Consider the following 11,797-nt stretch of genomic DNA (forward strand, 5'->3'; position numbering starts at 1 on the left):
CTCCAGAAGGAATCAACCTGCCAACCCCTTGATTTTGGACTTCTGGCTTCCAGAACCATGAGAGAATAAATATCTATTTTCTAAAGGCACCAATTTTTTGACAATTTGTTACAGAAGCCCTAGGAAACTAATACAGACTCAAGGGAAATAACATCTAGAAAACAGGTATAGTAACTGCTGATAGTGATCATTCTATTTTTGACTAAAGTTTATTTTAACCACTTTTGAAAGAACTCTAGATATTTCGGGGGTACAATAGTGAAATCTGTGCTGTTGTTGGAAGAAGGGATCTTTCATTGTCCCTTGTTGTAGAGATGGCACAATCCCTTTTAGTCCATTATTAAGATCTTCTAGTTGCAAGCAACAAAATCAACTCAGGCTAAAGCAAGTAAAACACCAACTTACTAAAGAAAGGGGCAGGAGTTTGAAGAGCAGATACATGGATATCTCTGAGACTCAGAGAAAGGATTGAACAATTAAGAGATAACAGGATTCAGACTGAGTAGAAGGTGTTTCTGGATTTCAACCTCCTCCAAATCGGAAGAAATGTGGCTCCTTATCCTGGACTGAAACATATTGTTTCTGTAGTATTTTCCTTTCAGAAAAACTGATTATCATGGTCCAAAGGAAAGAACTTTTAGGGAAAAGAGTCTCAACTGTCAGTGTTATTTGAAAGAATCCAAAGCTTTCCTAAGAAATAACTTAACACTTGTAGCTCCAGGTTTGTAACTCGTTTATTAGCTTTTATATAGACTAAGAAGTAATTCCTTCATCTTAAACCTTTAAAAATGAACACCTTGTACTGTTTCCTTTCCATCTCCTGTGGAAAGAGGAGAATGTTTAGACTCATTTGAATTAAAATGCAACCATGACTTCTGCATTCAAAGAATCAGCATATTTTAATCAGCTGAAGTCTTAGGAAATATTTGTTAGATAAACCACTTACTTTAAAGTTGCTTTTGAGGAAATTATTATGTTTGAATTAATCTGAGATTAATTTCTAGCCAGAAACAGAACATTTTTCTACAGCATATTACCTTTGCTTTTGGCAATTCACTCTCTGCTCCATTCAAAATTTTCACTAGGGAAAGAGTTCCTGCAAATGGTGGGTTTCCTGCTCTAGAGATTTAAATAAAAATAAAAACTAAATCACAAGTGAAATCAATGTGATAGATTCCCTCAAATTTAGGCTAATCCCAGCAATTTATTTAGAGACACTGGCCTATAGAGGAATAAAAAGACCAAGACTGCATATATTTTTCACATAGGGAAATAAGACATTATCTGGAAAATGAAAATTTATCAGAGGAAGGGTAAAAAAGATCCATTCTACAAAGTTTGAGAATATTTTAAATAGATGAGCTTCTTAATAACATGCAGATGAATTTCTTATAATCACCTAGATTAAATCTTCACTGTTTATATTTTGACAACCACAAGTTAATAAGTATGTGAACAAAAACAAAAACAAAATGACCTTTGTTCTCTAGATACTTGTGTTGAGAGTCAGCACAACATGTCCCTCAAGAGCGTCATCCTCTTTTGCCCAATTTCTAACACACCACAGTGGTTTGTGGATAGTAACGATACCATATATTAGTGGGGATTCCTTTTTTTTACAAATAACAGAGACAACTAAAGCTGACCTAAGTCTTTTCCCTTTTCCGGCATTCCTTCACATGGGTTTCATTTTTACAAAGAATTCATGTGATGGTAAAGATGTCTCCCAGACACTCCAGTGTTAACATAATTTCAGGAGACAGTGCTTCCTACCCAAAAGTTCTAGCAAAAATAGCAGAGAAGTGAAAAGATTCTGTTTGTGAGCCCATCCATAAACTAATAACGAAGCATGGGGTTGAGTACTGTGGCCAAGTCTGAAATCATTTGCCAACCCATGTATCAGAGGGGTTGGATCAGCCCTATGGCCAACAAATGGGGGAAGGGAGTTCCTGAAAGAGAGAAAAAAAGAAATTTTCACACAAGAAAAAGGGAGAGGGAGGTATGGCAAGATGGCAGCATAGGGTGGCGTGGAATTTAGTTAGTCCTCTAAACAGCTAGTAAATAGCCAGGAACCACCTGGAAAAACTATTTGGGGGGCATCTGTGACTGGACACATCATAAACCAGTCCGGAAAATGTGGAAGGGGAGAAATAACAGTAAGGAACTTAATCTAAATAGCTCATGAGAGAAAACCTCAGACATTTTCAACTGTGAACGCTGACCCAGGAAAGGGTGGCATTAAGATAGGACCTAGAGACAAAGTAACAAGTCAAGGAGATAATTCCCTAAAGTGTGTATCTGCAAAAAAAAAAAAAAAAGCCCAGCTCAAGTGTCAGCCCTCCAGCCCTCCTTCAGAGAAGTGAGACCCCAGGGACTGGGAATCAAAAACAGCTTAAACTTGCCTTCTACCTCAACACATCTCTCAACCACATCCCTCGCAGGCTGAGAATTAAAGGTTCCACACCACTTTATGCTGGTGGGGGGCTGAGGGCTACAAGTGCCACCTGCTGGACAAGATAGGAAAAGCACCGAGTCCAGAGTCTCCAAAGGAAAACCAGACAACCTTCTGGGTCTCATTTCTTTCCTTTAGGGAAACTTGATACTGATTACACCCTCTTCCTGAGACATGGGCCTGCCTTGTCTGGGAAAATCTGATTGGGGTCAATCATATATAGGGAGACCCTCCTCAAAAAAAGAAGGTTCTATATAGGAAAGGGGGAAAAAACAGAAAAACAAGAGCTTAAAAATTCTGATCAGTTAAACAGAAGTTATGCTGGAGGTCTAGAATAAGTTGAACTGAACACCAAAGAACAGATAGAGAACAAAACCAACCAAGGAGAAAATCCTACAGAAAAGAGTGAAAATGACCTCCAGAATAAAGTAATCAAGGAAATCAGATGTCTAGACACCAGCAAAATATTATGTCATACTAGATGTTTTGGTTTCCTCATGCTACCAGAATGCAATACCAGAAATAGGTTGGCTTTTACAAAAGGGATTTATTAGGTTACAAATTTACAGTTATAAGGCCATGGAAATGTCCAAATTAAGGCAAGAGAAAGATGCTTGACGTTGAAGAAAGGTCACTGGTATGTGGAATACCTCTGTCAGCTAGGAAGGTACATGGCAGGCATCTGCTGGTCCTTGCTCCAAGTTCATTGCTTTCAGCTTGTGATTCTAGTGGTTTTCTCTCCAGGCATCTGTGGGTCCTCACTTAACTTCTCCAGGGAAAATTCTGGATTTCATCTCTCAATTTAGCATCTCTTGTGTCTTGCTTTCATCTCCCTGTTTTCTGCATTAGCTCTAAGCTCTCTCTGTGTTTTCTGCTTTTTAGTCTTTTCACAGAGGACTCAAGTAAAAGAATTAAGACCCAACTTGATGAGTCTTATGTGACTTGGATGAGGTCACATTTCCATGGAAACAACCTAATCAAAAGGCAACAATATGTCTGCCACCACAAAATTGGATTAAAATAGCATGGCTATTCTGGGGTACATAATATTTCAAACGAACACACTGGAAAGAATGAAGATATGGCTCAGTCAAAGAACAAACTAATATTTTAAATGAGATACTGGAGTTGAAACAACTATTCAAAGATATTCAAACAAGCATGCTAAATCAATTTAAAAATCATATCAATGAGTTGAAGGAAGATATGGCAAAAGACATAAAGGATACGAAGAAGACACTGGGAAACCATAAAGAAGAACTGAAAAGCTTGAAAAAACAAATGGCAGAACATATGGGAATGACAGCCACAATAGAAGAGATGAAAAATACAATGAAAACATACAACAGCAGATTTGAAGAAGTAAACAAAATGGTTACTGAACTAGAGGAAAGAGCATCTGAAATCCTACACACAAAAGAACAGGTAGGGAAAAGAGTGGAAAATTATGAGCAGGGAAGTGAATAACAACATGAAGCAAATGAACACACATGTTATGGGTGTCCCAGAAGGAGAAGAGAAGGGAAAGGGGGCAGAAAGGATGGTGGAGGAGATAATCACTGAAAATTTCCCATGTTGTGTAAAAGACAGAAAATTATGGATCCAAAAAGGACAGCATGCCCCAAACAGAACAGATCTGAGTAGAATTGCTCCAAAGTACTAATTTGGGTTGTCAAATGTCAAAGACAAAGAGAATCATGAAAGCAGCAAGGGAAAAGCAATCCATCACATGCAAGGGAAGCACATTAAGACTATGTGCAGATTTCTCAGCTGAAACCATGGAGGCAAGAAAGCAGTGGTATGATATATTTAAGATATTGAAAGAGAAAACCTGCCAACCAAGAATTCTATATATCCAGCAAAACTGTCCTTCAAAAATGAAAGAGAGTTTAAAATATTTTCTAACAAACAGACAATGAGGGAGTTTGTGAACAAGAAACCTGCTCTACAAGAAATACTAAAGGGAACACTACAGAGAGATAGGAAAAGACAGAAGAGAGAAGTCTGGAGAAGTAAGGATAAAGAAGAGAAAAAGATATAATACATCAGAATAAAGTCATGATGCATATACAATGTGGATGAACCTTAAGGACATTATGTTGAGTGAAATTAGCTAGAAACAAAAGAACAAATACCATATGGTCTCACTAATATGAGCTAACATTAATGAGTGAATCTTGAGAGTTGAAGTTGAGAACACAGGCTATCAGGACATAGAAAGAGGGTAGAGATTGGATATTTAATGCTGAAGGAGTACTGAATGTTCAACAGGATTGAATGCAAAGATCCAGAAATGGATAGCAAAATACCATCTGATGGAAGCACAACATTGTAAGTATACTGAACAAAGATGAGTGTATGGTTGAAAGAGGAAAGCTAGGGATTGTATGACACCAGAAGGCAAGGTAGAAGATGAAGACCAGGATTGTATAACTTAGCAAAATCTAGAGTGGACAATGATGGTGATTAAATGTACAAATATAAAAATGTTTTTACCTGAGGGAGAAAAAGATGAATGTCACCAGAGCAAGGTATTGAAAAAGGGATGGTATATGGAAAAAAGAAAATCAATGTGAACTAGAGTCTATAGTTAACAGTGTTGTAATATGCTTCCATTAAATGTAACAAGTCAATATCTCAAAGCTAAATATCAATAAGGGGATATATAAGGGAAGGGTATGGGATTCTTGGCATTGTTGCTGTTTCTCCTTTTTATTTTATTTTAATATTTTTAAAAGAATGTTTAATATTCTTTGCAGAAGAAGTGGAAATTCCTCACATAGACTGTGGTGGTGATGCATAACTATGTGATTATATTGTGAACCACTGATTGTTTACTTAGGATGGATTGTATGGTGTGTGAGTAAAACTGGTTTAAAATAAACAAAAATACAAGTGCTGGAGAAAAAGTGGAGAGAGAGAAGCAGCTATTCATGGTTGGTAGGGAAGTAGAATGGGGCAGTCCCTCTGAAGGGCAGTGTGATGGCTCTAAGTATAGGGTTGCCATATGAACCTGCAATCCTGGTATTAGATATACACCTGGAAGAACTGAAAGCAGAGACACAAATGGACATTGGCACACTGATGTTCATGGTGGTAGTATTAAAGATTTGCAATGGATGGAGGGGGTTTAAGAGTATATCAACTGATGAACAATGTGGTCTATAATTACAATGGAACGTTGAGCAGCTGCAGGAAGGAAGAAAGTTGTGAGGCATACAACTAGGTGAATGAACTTGAGGATAGTATGTTTAGTGAAATAATCTAGAAATGAAAAAAAGTATTATAATGCTTCAGTAATATGAACTATAATGTGCAAACTCTGAGAATTGAATTTGAGAGCACGGGTTATCAGGGGAAGGCTTATTGTATGATCCTAGATTGTTAAATTCTTACATAGTCACCTCTATTCCTGATGTGACTGTTTTGTTTGTTTTTTTTCCCTAAATTCTGAGATGCTGTGCTCTTTATGTATAGCCTGGTTGTTTCCTGGAACTTTGGGTATCTGTATGACACCAGAGAATCAGAGCTATAGTTCTACAGCATTATCCCATTTAGCAACTATAAAAAAGCTGAAAAGAGATCAGACTTCAATTATAGATATGAATGAAGCTGATCTGGGAAGGACTAAGGTAAATTAGACTAAAGGGTAAAGGATGATATGAACTGCATTTTAAAACTTCAACTTCAGTGTGAGACCTAAAGAAGAGATATTTATTTGGTGAAAAAATTATATTTGCTATATCAAATTATCTAATTTAACTGTATAGTCAGTTTATTTGAAGACCATAATTACATGGAACCTGGAATAAGAAGTGAGATCTTTTGGTTTGTACAAGTTAGTGTGATGCCCTGATATATCCCAGAGTAGTCTGGACAGAAGATAAAGAAGTATGTGCAAAGTCCCCTTCAGGGACTAGGGAAAAACCTGGAAATATTAAACTTCACCACCTAGGGAAGACCTGATATTCTCACAAGCTTGAGGATTACCAATTTAATAGGCCAAACCCTTGATTTTGAGGCTTGTCCCTATGAAATGTATACCTGCAAATGAGAAGATTATGCCTGAGTCACCCCAAGAGAACCTCTTTTGTTGCTCTGATGTGGCCGCTCTCTCTAAGTCAACTCTGCAGGTAAACTCACTGTTCTCCCCACTACATGGGACATAACTCCCAGAATGTAAATCTCCCTGGCAACATGGGGGCTGGCTCCTGAGGATGAGCCAAGCTCTGGCATCATGGGATTGAGAAAGCCTTCTTGACCAAAAGAGGAAGGAGAAATGAAACAAAATAAAGTTTCAATGACTGAGAGATTTCAAATAGAGTCAAGAGGTCATTCTGGAGGTTATTCTTATGCATTACATATAGATATCCCTTTTCAGTTTTTGTTGTATTGGAGTAACTAGAGGGAAATACCTGAAACTGTTGAACTATAATCCAGTAGCCTTGATGCTTGAAAATTATCATATGATTGTATAGCTTTTACAGCGTGACCATGTGATTGTGAAAACTTTGTGACAGACACTTCCTTATCGAGTGTATGGTCAGATAAGTAAGAAAATAAAGGCAAAAATAAACCAATAATGGGGGGATAGGGAGTTTCAGATGTTTTGAATGCTCTTTTTTTTATTTTTATTTTTATTATTTTTATTGTTTTTGGAGTAATGAAATGTTCAAAAATCAATGGTGATGAACGCACAACTATATGATGATACTGTGAACCACTGATTGTATACTTTGAATGATTAAATGTATGTCAATATTTCTCAATAAAATAAAATGAAAAGGAGAACATTTGCTGAGTTTATTACTTAGGGTCCCAACAGGAAACAATTGGGACATTTGAATTAGGGTATTTCAAGAAAATTCATGTAAAAAGGGATTACTTAGAGAGGTGCAGATGGTGTAGAGGATCCACAGAGATAGGATAATAACTTATGACTTAGCAGAGTTGTCCTCACCTGCAATCCAAAGAAACAAGGGAAGGGAGCAGTTACTTAGACCACAAACAGGACAGTCCTATGGAACAAGCACCTTGAGCAAACACCTATAGAGTAAAGGTTTTCATGAGCAACACAACTGACTGACAGTGATCTCACAAAAAGGGACCAGGGAGATAAATGCTCCCTCCCTCCAATCTCCTTCCAAGAGTCCCCTTTGGCTGAACACAACCGGGAGCCAGAGGGCAAGAGAAGCCACTGGCAGAAGCCACAGAAGTCAGTCCCCTAAGGCAGACAGTAGGATGTGTAAGAGAAGAGAGTGGCTCTTGGAAGACAAATGGAAAATATGCAACACACTGGGCAAGCAGAAACAATAATGTACACTAGATACCACAACTCCTGGACGCTCTTCCATTAGTTAAACAAGCATCTGTTGAGTCCCTCAATATACAAGATACCTTTCTAAGTATGGAAAATGCAAAAATGAATGAGACATGCTCCATGCTCTCAAGAATCTCCTATTCAGGAAAAGAGAGACTGGCAGTTTTTTTAAGGTACAGTGAATGCATTCTTACACCAGGAATTTGACTCAGGGGCAGTTTTTCAACAAATGTTTTATTTTCTTTCCTACAGATTTTGACAAACAAATGTTTCCCACATAGAAAATTTCCTATTAATCACATAATTGAGAACATAAATGATTACAGTCACATAGCACTTATTTTGTTATTGTTGTTGCTGGTTTTTAGAGAAAACAAATGTTCTAGAGTTCCAAGAAAAGGTACATATGTACACACTACAGGGGGAGTACAGAGACGGGACTATTTTTAATAGGGCAGTAAGAGAGAGTTACTTAGAAGGACTTTCACAGAGGAAGTGACTCTTGGTTTGAATGTTTACAGGTGATTAAGTAGGCAAACTGGAGAAATCAGGGGAAAATGGAGGGAGTGGAATTCTGGACAGAGGGAGCATTATAAGGAAAAGCATCAATTTGCCTTATAATATACTGCCCTAAAGCCACTGTAAGATATCCAATATGAGCAGCGATTGTATGGGCTATTGGGGCTACTACTTGAGGAATGAGAAAGCCGAGAAATGCTACTGTGCGCAGGTGTGTGTGTGTGTGTGTGTGTGTGTGTGTATGTTTGTGTATCAATTCTTCAAAATTAAGAGCTGTCCATGTGCCTTACATTTCTTCTGAATTATTCTGTTTTGTGTTCTGGTGCTTAAAAATATTTTTTAGATTAAATTCATGTTTTATTTTCTGTCATCAATACTCATTGAGAGGTTGATGTTTGTATAAAGTTCAAATTAACATTTTGTTAAGGAATAAATACAGATTTAAGAGGAACAAGAATTATATTCTGAGGGAAGAATATATGATATATGTGTTTCTATTAATGTTTTAGAGTTCACATGTCCAACTAGACAATATTTTTTTTAATAACACTGTCCTACTACAGTATTGAAATACCATTAATGAGGAGTTACTTCCAGAAAGGTCATACCGTAGGTTGAAGATTCACAGTGAAATAATTGTTCTGTTTTTTGGTTTTTTTCCCCTTTAAGTCTAGGAAGAAGTTAATAAAGAATAATTTTTACAAAATCATTCTTATTGGCATGATATATAAATAAAAATATGAAATCTAAGAAGTACAGTATAAGTAGAATAGAAAGAATTATAAAATCTACAGAAATTTTGTTACATAATGCAGGTAGAAAAAATTAAGTAGTATTAATACATTTATCATAAAAGTTACTGTTTTAGTTTGCTAATCCTGCTGGGATGCAATATACCAGAAATGGATTGGCTTTTACAACAGGGATTTGTTAGGTTATGAGTTACAATTCCAAGGCTGTGAAAATGTCCAAATTAAGGAACCAACAGGAAGATACCTTCTCTCAAGAAAAGCTGATTCTGGGGTTTTCTGTCACATGGGGAGGTACATGGTGATATCTGCTGTCCTTCTCTCCTGGCTTCTGGGTTCGAACATCACTCTCAGCTCCTTCTGCATCTCCAGACGTCTGTGTCTGAGCTTTCTCCAAAATGCTCCCCTCTTGAAGAACTCTGGAAGCTAATGAAAACCCACCTTGAATGGGCGGGGTCACATTTCCATCTAATTAAAAGGCCACACCCACAATTGGGGAGTCATATCTCTGTGGAAACAACCTAATCAAAAGATCCCACCGAAAAAACAGGCCTGCTCCCACAAGATTGGACTAGGATCAGAGGAACATGGCTTTTTTGGGGTACATAATGGTTTCAAATAGCACATTACCTTGCCTATTAACAATACTGAAAAAATTTTGGGTAACAAGAGTAAAATTAGCATTCATGGGTTCTCTCCCTGCCTCCCTCTCTTTCAGTTTAAGTTTAAAATGACATACTTTTAACTATCTGTAAAAATTCCAAGAGATATAAAAAAGGGTATACACCAATGCAGACAGATGGAGAAGAAATGGAATCCAGTTCCAATGAGTGAATATTATGGTGCCAAGAAATCAATTACTAGAATGTTCTGACATGTTTACCACTAAGACTTTGGGCAAAAGTGCAGAAAGAAATGTACAAAGGTCCTACTGTTTTATATGCACATCATCAGTGGTTCTCAAATGTTAGCGTGTTTCAGAATCACTTGGAGACCTCAACAAAAGTGTAAAGGACCAATAAGCTTGGTCTTCAGATCTATTATTGACTCTCCAAGTGATGTGGAATTGCAGCAGTGTCTGAGAACCACGGGGTTAAATAATATTCGCTATTGTCATTCACACCCTAGGGGTTTGCCTCTGGAGGCATGTGGGAAACAAAGGCTTCGTTTAAGTGCTGGTAAACTCTACTGACTCAGATCGTCCGTCACACAAAATTATTGGGAACACAGGACCCTTCACAATCTAGACTAGCCTAAGAGTTCAGTCTCATTCACCAAAATTTTCTGTTTTCACTGTGCCCTTCCCACACTTCAAAACACATTCTATTATTGTACTACTATTCTCAAAATAATTCAACCTGTGCTACCGGATCTTTGTTTTATAAATGTGACTCCCTCATCCTGTAAAGTTCTTTTCCTACTTAACTGCTGACAAAGTTATATTTATCCTTTAAGACTCACCTGAAAAGCTGAAAAGTCATATCCTCTCATGCGCTTCTTCTTCTTTTATTTGTTTTTTGCTGTCTTTTTCATCTTTGCTACAATACCTCTCTTTGGGAACAAATAGCATGTGTCATTCTTCAGTTAGAGCACTTAGTACTTGGCATAATATATTTATTTTCTGGTATACATATCCATTTCCCACCCCCACTCCACATACACACAATTACAAGCAGGAATTGTACTTTATTTACTTCTATAAACCTAGTATCTAAGCATAGTTGGTGTTTGGCAAATGCATATTGAACAAAAGAATAATTATTGTAAACCTTCCAATATACTATAACCCAGGATTTCTTCTTTGCACAAAATACCTTAAAGATATAACCCAAAAGAAAATAAAAAGCTCATTTCCCCAGTTAGTGTTATCAATAATAAAAAAAATCTTTAATTATACAACTGTCCAAGAATAGGGATATGGTGACATACACACACAACTAATTACAGAGTAATTAAAAATAAATATTTCAAATAGATCAATATGTTGGAAGTACAAATCATACTACTGGATTTTATAGAATGCAAAATGGTACATATACTGGAATTCATATACATGTTACTTATTGAATTAATGTAAAGTCAGGAATATAGACTTCAGTTTTATTTTTATATTTTTCTTCAAAGTTGCTAAATTTCACAGGAGGAAGGGAAAGTAAAAGGATAGAGCAGAAGGAGGAAAGGAAGATGAGAACACACGGCACTTCCCTTTATGTGAGAAATTCAAATCAAAACTCTAAGAACCACTTTTTCAGGGAGCAGCTCTCAAGCCCATTCTATTGTTATGATGATGATAGGCTTGAAATATACTTTTTGAGGAATGTTAGATAATTTTTGTCTATAAACACTGCTGTGGTTTGTGCCTAACTTAAAAAGTCATCTTCCTCAAGGAAAGAAATACAAACTTCAATATTCATTTCAATCTGGCTACCTCATAGAAAGTACCCATTATCCATTATATGAATACAAGCCAAGAAAATAGTTATAGGCTAGATTGAGCCGACTCTAAAAACACAATTGCAAAATTCACAGTCTGCTCTGCAGGCCTTGAATCCTACATATGTAACAATTCTATATACACAGCAGTTTTTCAGAATGTTCAGAGGCAATTAACAGAAAGTTACTAGCTTGTGTGTTTGATAAATCTGCTTTAAATATGCAAAAAGCAAATAGTTGCCTGGGTTTAACACTGTAAAGATGAAACTTATTCAAGTTAAAACTAAAGGTAAGGTGGATATTAGAAACTAGGTAAATGGATAT

At 36.7% G+C, this 11,797-nt stretch overlaps 1 long non-coding RNA gene across 6 annotated transcripts in view; it reads right to left on the bottom strand.

Annotated features, from left to right (window-relative positions):
• Positions 1–10,593, bottom strand: part of LOC143654789 (uncharacterized) — a 153,936-nt gene extending 143,343 nt beyond the window's left edge. For 4 of the 6 annotated variants that reach the window (XR_013161957.1, XR_013161960.1, XR_013161953.1 and 1 more), the window contains exons 1-2: positions 10,502–10,593; positions 9,288–9,466 (exon numbers count right to left, since the gene is read on the bottom strand). This is a non-coding gene — a long non-coding RNA (uncharacterized LOC143654789). Of the gene's footprint in view, positions 1–8,899; positions 8,964–9,287; positions 9,467–10,501 lie in introns of those variants that run through there. The other 2 variants (XR_013161956.1, XR_013161955.1) reach the window with 2 other exon arrangements.
• Positions 10,594–11,797: the final 1,204 nt, after the last annotated feature.

This window comes from Tamandua tetradactyla, chromosome 14 (genome assembly GCF_023851605.1).
Source record: "Tamandua tetradactyla isolate mTamTet1 chromosome 14, mTamTet1.pri, whole genome shotgun sequence".
Taxonomy (NCBI): domain Eukaryota; kingdom Metazoa; phylum Chordata; class Mammalia; order Pilosa; family Myrmecophagidae; genus Tamandua; species Tamandua tetradactyla.